Source organism: Tursiops truncatus, chromosome 4, assembly GCF_011762595.2.
Source record: "Tursiops truncatus isolate mTurTru1 chromosome 4, mTurTru1.mat.Y, whole genome shotgun sequence".
In the NCBI taxonomy this organism is placed as follows: Eukaryota; Metazoa; Chordata; class Mammalia; order Artiodactyla; family Delphinidae; genus Tursiops; species Tursiops truncatus.
Genome location: NC_047037.1, coordinates 72460225 through 72467520, shown reverse-complemented (window position 1 = coordinate 72467520; position 7296 = coordinate 72460225). Strand labels below are relative to the sequence as shown.

The 7296-nt window shown below is 43.7% G+C and overlaps 1 long non-coding RNA gene across 1 annotated transcript; it reads left to right on the top strand.

The window, feature by feature from the left end:
- Positions 1–505: 505 nt before the first annotated feature.
- LOC141278580 (uncharacterized) lies at positions 506–4904 on the top strand. The gene is made up of 2 exons (XR_012331486.1): positions 506–1042; positions 4456–4904. It is a non-coding gene; the product is annotated as an uncharacterized lncRNA (long non-coding RNA).
- Positions 4905–7296: the final 2392 nt, after the last annotated feature.

Below are 7296 nucleotides of genomic sequence, written 5' to 3'. Positions count from 1 at the left end.
AGGATAAAGTTCAAAGTTCTCATCATGGCTTACAAATCCCTCCAGGACAGAAGCCCTGCCTGGCCCTCTGCCTCATCTTGCATCTACACTCCAACTGACTGAGCTCTGTCCTGAGCCAGCCAGACTGTCCCCTGGACAAGTAGGAGCTCATCAATCAAGACTCACCTTGGTGACCACTTTCTCTCTTGATCTCTTACCCACCCTCCAAACTGGACTAGACCCCTCACAAGCCTCCCCATGGCAGTTAGAACACTGGGTTGCACTCATATTTACCTCTGACTCAGGTGGTTACATGGCTGACCCCTTCTCCTTGTTCCAATCTCCACTCAGTGTCACCTCCACAGAGAGGCCTTCCTTGATGACGCCATGCCACCACCTACTCCAGTCACTAGATATCACATTTCATTCTTAGCACTTATATCTACCTGTAGTCTTTTAAATTTATTTGCTTGTTTATTATCTCTTTTCCTGTAGTGGAATAACTGAGGACATGAAAAGGAGACGTGACCCATGAGCCCCCCCCCACAGCAAACTGGGGGCTGGCGAATAAGCCAGAACCGCAAACAGTCCTGATTGCTTTGAGCCCCCCGGGCAAACCGGGGGCCTGCGAAGAAGCATTGAGTGCTTTGGGCACTGATCCACGAGATGTCCTCAGTATAATCAGAGTGGTGGGAACGCAAGGAAATGTCCTTGTGCTACTTCAGTATAATCAAAATAATGGTGGGAACTTTGTGCTGCTTTCGCGCTCAAGGACGAAGCACGGCATGTTTTCAAGAAAGCCAATTATTGCTTGTATAATTAATAAAAACATAGGTTGCTGCTTTGGCATTTCTGAAATGTTAAGAAAACAAGTCTTAAAATGTAAACCTAGATAATGCTTTAATAAAAGCTGCCACAGCAGGACAGACGGAGCTGTTTTGCCTGAGCGAGCGGCAGCCCTCTACTGCTGTGCTTCGGCACAATTCATCTCGTGCGATGAGCTTACTTTCGGTCCTGTCCTAAGATAAACTACAACATTTGGCGCCCGAACAGGAACCTGAAGGTAAGTAATCGCGTGATCGCGGGACCGAAGGGGAAATTGGTCCGCTCAAGAGTAAGCGAAACCTTCGGGAACAGCAGAGTAACTGTAATGGGGAATTCCCATTCAGTAGCATTTCAATACGTTAGACTCCTGAAACAGTTATTACGGAGTTCAGGAGTGAAAGTGAAACCAGAATCTTTTGATGAATTGTTTGCTCTGGTACGTAAACATTGTTACTGGTTTCAATCTACTGGTCATAACCGGTTGAATTTAAAAGTTTGGAAACAGGTTATGCGAGTCTTAAGAAGAGCTCATCAGCATGGAGACCCTATATCTGTCCGTGTTTGGTCTCTTTGTAAATTAATTTCCCTTGCCCTGGAACCATTACAATCTGAAACGGAAAGTGAAAATGGGGCGCGCCCCCAGCGTCCGAATTCTGCTCCCGATCATTCTGCTGCTTTTCGCACTCTGTTTCGTGAGTCTCCTATAGAGGACCTTCCTCCGCCTCCTCCTCCCCTTGTGTCTGAGACAGGAGAGGATTTTTCGGATTCCAGTGATGAAGGGGCTTTTTCTGATGGTAATAAAGATCGGGAGCAGACTAGCAAACAAAATGAAATGCCACTTTCTCAACAGAATGAGATTTCTGATATACTTTCAAAGTTAAAAAATTTGATGGTTAAATTGGAAGAAAATAAAAATAATGCTACCACTCCCTCATACCAGGAGCCATGTCCTACTATTCCTTCGGCTCCTCCTTTAGAATTAGCAGCTTATCCTGTTGGAGCCTCTCATCAGTTTCGCTTTCCTCCAAAACCTGAATCTAATAGAATATTGTTGGAAGAAGAGATGAATAAGGAAGAAAAGCAATATTCTGAACCATTCTTTGCTTTCCCTATTGTTAGACAAGCTATGCCTGCTAATGATCAATTTCCGAATGGTTATGTAAATGTTGATTATAACCATCATGATATAAAAAATTTTTAAATGCTAAAAGAAGCCATTAATGTGTATGGGATGCATTCTAATTATGTTCAAGGACTTTTGTCTGGGTACGCTACTGAAAACATGCTAATTCTTCATGATTGGGAAGCGATAGCCAAAACTGTTCTTGAACCTGGACAATATATGCAGTTTAAGACTTGGTGGAGAGAGGAAGCTGAAAACATGGCAAGGACTAATGCGGCCCGTAATCCTCCAGGGCCACTTTTAGATGAATTAATAGGAGCAGGTGCATTTAGTAATCTACAAGCTCAAGCTCAATTTGATGATTTACGAATCATTCAACTACCTATGTGTTGTTTACGAGCATGGTTACGAGTAAAACCCCAGGGAAAAACAGCTCAATCTTTTACTAAGTTAATGCAAGGGCCTGGTGAGCCTTACACTGATTTCTTGTCTAGACTGCGTGCAGCCATTCAAAGAGCTGTAGCACAAATAGACGTGCAAGATTTATTATTACAATCTTTGGCCTTTAAGAATGCAAATTCTGAATGCCAGAAGGCATTGCGGCCTTTACGGGCTGTAAATGCTCCCCTTGAGGAGTATATAAAAGCTTGCCATGATATTGGATCTCCTACTTATCGTGCCAATTTACTTGCAGCTGCCATAAATGAAGGGTTGAAAGATAATCGTACTAAATGTTACAATTGTGGAAAGTGTGGACATGTGATGCGAGATTGTCGAAAAGGGCAAGGCCAAATATCAAAACAGGGTAAGAATGAGCAGCTACCTGGTATGTGTCGCCAGTGTAGTAAAGGACGACACTGGGCTAATAAATGCCGTTCCAAAAGGGATAAGTTAGGAAATCTTTTGCCTCCACGAGATGATGTCTCGGGAAACGGGAAGCTAGGCCCAACCCGGGGCCGCAACAACAATACGGGAAAAGTGACAGTAAACTCTCAACAGTATCCAGTAAGCAATGGCAGCTTTTATCAGACATTACAGGACAATCTCAACCTCGGCTCTTAGTTACTGATCTCATGCACGCTACCAGCGGCAATGCTGCCGTTGACTTAATTGCTCCTCGAGATTGTATCCTTACGCCAGCAGGAGGAGTACACAAATTAGCTACAGGAGTTTATGGCCCTATACCTGCAGGAACCGTGGGACTATTATTAGGACGAAGTAGTTTGACCCTGCAGGGTGTAACAGTTCATACTGGAGTTATTGATGAGGATTATAATGGAGAAATTTCTATTATGATTTCTGTTGCAAAATCTATAGAATTTAATAAGGGACAAAGAATTGCTCAATTGTTACTGTTACCATATGTAAAACAAGCAGCCGCCCCAGTAAAGCGTACGGTGGGGCGGGGCGGGGGGGGGGGGGTTCGGCAGCACAGAAAAAAATGTGTTTTGGCAATCCTTTATCAATGACCAACGTCCTCAATTAACGATTACTTTTAACAATAATGTGAAATTTACGGGCCTTGTTGATACGGGAGCTGATGTGTCTATAATAAAACAGTCTGAATGGCCTTCATATTGGCCTTTAGAAAAGGTGGAAGCTTATGACAGCTTTAAAAAAGATTAATGCCTGGGTAGGACATGTGGTTAACAAATCTGGAAATCATAGTTTAACTTTTCATGAAAATGTTACTCGATATACTCGTAGTTGTGTAAAATTACCTTATATATTGTTAAAGGGACCAGCTGTATGGAATGAGACTCAAGGTATTATAATGTGTAAAAATTACTCTCTGTATACCTGCATTAACTCTAGTATATCTTTTAACATATCTACTGAAAGTTTGTATATCTTACGAGCTCAGACAGGTCTTTGGCTTCCTGTCAATCTTGGAAGGGAATGGCAAAAATCTCTTCCTATGGCTGTTTTGCAATATTTAGCTGATACATTAAAAAGAAGTGAAAGATTTGTAGGAATGTTGATTACAGCTGTCATGGATATTATAGCCATAACAGCTACTGCTGCAGTAGCTGGAGTTGCTTTAGAACAATCTATTCAGACCGTTGATTATATAACTGATTGGCATAAAAATTCTGAAATGCTTTGGTCCTCTCAACGACAAATTGATTCGGAAATACATTCGGAAACAGCAGACTTACAACAAGCTGTGGTTATGTTGGGGGACCAACTTGTGAATTTACAAAGACAAATGAAGCTACGTTGTGACTGGAATCAAAGTGCCTTTTGTGTCACTTCGGTTCCATATAATCAGTCTGCATTCCCCTGAACAAAAATAAAAAAGCATTTATTACATCACAAAAATTTGACTGAAAAAATTGTAAATTTACAAGGGAAAATTCAACGAACTTTTCAAAAGAGATTACAACGACTTAATTCACAAGGAGTATGGACTGAAATTATTCAAGGACTTAATAATCTAAATTCCATGTCTAAATTACATGCTTTATTTGGTTCTACTACAGGATTGCTAATGCTCATTATAATAATAATCATATGTTTAATTGTAGTCCGACGACGAGTGAAAGCTACCCGCCACGCAACATCACAACAAGCTGCCGTGTTCTCCTTGATGCTGCACAAGCTACAAAACAAAAAGGGGGAAATGTAGTGGAATAACTGAGGACATGGAAAGGAGACGTGACCCATGAGCGCCCCCCCCCCCCAGCAAACTGGGGACTGGCGAATAAGCCAGAACCGCAAACAGTCCTGATTGCTTTGAGCCCCCCGGGCAAACCGGGGGCCTGCGAAGAAGCATTGAGTGCTTTGGGCACTGATCCATGAGATGTCCTCAGTATAATCAGAGTGGTGGGAACGCAAGGAAATGTCCTTGTGCTACTTCGGTATAATCAAAATAATGGTGGGAACTTTGTGCTGCTTTCGCGCTCAAGGACGAAGCACGGCATGTTTTCAAGAAAGCCAATTATTGCTTGTATAATTAATAAAAACATAGGTTGCTGCTTTGGCATTTCTGAAATGTTAAGAAAACAAGTCTTAAAACGTAAACCTAGATAATGCTTTAATAAAAGCTGCCACAGCAGGACAGACGGCGCTGTTTTGCCTGAGCGAGCGGCAGCCCTCCACTGCTGTGCTTCGGCACAATTCATCTCGTGCGATGCGCTTACTTTCGGCCCTGTCCTAAGATAAACTACAACATTTCCACACTAAAATATAAGCTCCCTGAGAGCAGGAATCTTACTTACCTCTGAACCCAACCTCAGAACAGGGCCTGGCACACGGAAGGGACTCAATAATATAAATTAAATGACTAATATATGTTCAGTGTGAAAATAGCTTTTATTTTTTTTAACCACATAATGATTTTAAGTCACAAACGTGAAGACTCTGCAGAAGTTAAAGGCCCTATGTCCCTGTGATGCACACCTACCCTTGACTCCCTCCTCCTTTAGGAAATGCTTTTCACTCTCTGACCTCTGTGGCCCCGGGCCATCCTGGTTCTTCTCTCACTCTGACTAGTCCTTTGTCTACTTGCTTCCTGTTTCCTCTTCCTCTCCCTTCGCCTCCCAATTGTGAGCCTTCCTCCACACCTGAGTCTTAGTTCTCTCCAGCGTTTAACGCATCCCCTCAATGGCATCTGGGTCTCTCTGTGTGGATGACTCACCGGTCCATACATCTGACCCTAAGTTCTCCCACTACCTGCAACCTGCAAGGTCCCACTTGGAATTCCCTTTGTGCCTTTAAATTGTGTAATGAAAGACTCAGAGCTCCCAGCAATGAATTCCTGGGGATTTTGTAATTCCTACCAACGCATCATGTTGAAACCTCATCATAATATCTTTACACAATTGTATACCGTGAGGCCATTGGAAAGAATGAGACAGCTCCGTATGTACTGATCTGGAATAATTTCCACAACATGGAAAAAAAGCAAGATGTGCAACACTGTGCAGGGTGGTGCTGTCCGGGAGAAATATAACGCAAGCCACACACATAATTTTAAATTATCTAATAGCCACATTGAAAGTAAAAAGAAACAGATGAAGTTAATTTTAACAATATAATTTATTTAACCCAATTATATCCAAAATAGTATCATTTCAACATATCAATATGAAAAAGTGTTAATGAGATATTTAATGTTTTTTCTCATACTACCACTCACTGAAATCCAGGTGTACTTTATACTTATCGTACATCTCAATTTGGTCCAGCCAGATTTCAAGTCTAGTGGCTGTCATATTGGACCATGCAGGTGTCCTTTTTTTTTTTTTTTTTTTTGCGGTACACGGGCCTCTCACTGTCATGGCCTCTCCCATTGCGGAGCACAGGCTCCGGACGCACAGGCTCAGCAGCCATGGCTCACGGGCCCAGCCACTCCGTGGCATGTGGGATCTTCCCGGACCAGGGCACGAACCCATGTCCCCTGCATCGGCAGGCGGACTCTCAACCACTGCACCACCACCGAAGCCCTACAGGTGTCCTTTTTGAAGAATATGTGCATGGCAAGGACACAGCAGGAAATAACTACACAGCACATCCCAGAGAAGCACCCTTCACATCCTGTTGTCTTTCCTCCTTGAATGCTCAATGGGACATTGGTGACTGACTGACTCACAGATCAGTTGGAGGTCTCTCCCTGAAGTGCCCATTCTAGGTCCCCTCCATGCCCCTGCTTAGACTTCTCTAAAGGACAGCTATTCTACAAAAAGACTCCTGCCATTTTCACCCAGAGGTGAAAGAGAAGAGACCACCGCAAGAGAAGCCACCGCAATGAGAAGCCCACGCACCACAGTGAAGAGTAGCCGCCGCTCGCCACAACTAGAGAAAGCCTGCGTGCAGCAACGAAGACCCAACACAGCCAAAAATTAATTAATTAAAAAAAAAAAGCATTTTCACCATCCTTTGCACAGCCTCTCTAGATGAACTTGTTCAAAATCAATCAATTGATCGATCGATCAATCAATCAACAAACGTTCATTGAGTGCTTACTACATGCCAGTTGCTTGCCGGCCCTGGGACATGAGGCAAACCTGGCTCCTGCCTTCACGGATCTCCCAATCCAGCAGGAAATCTCTTCCCATCCCTCCTCACCCACTCCCTCTTCCTGCCCTTCTTCTCACGCTCCTTCCTCTTCCTCAGATCTCTCTCCTGGCACCCATGAGCTATGACAAGGGGCTGCCCAGGTTGCAAACCACACCCCTTTGGGCTTGGTTTCCATTTTGGAGGTCAGCCTGGTCTTGTTTCTTCCTGGGGAGGTTTCTGTGCATTAATCACTTGGCTTAGAGAGCACAGGATGGCAGAGAGGCTGGGGTCATGAGGAGGACAGGAGGAAGTAGGTGGAGCAAGGACTCAGCTTGGTGTCTCACTGCCCCTGGGCTGCTCTGGAATGA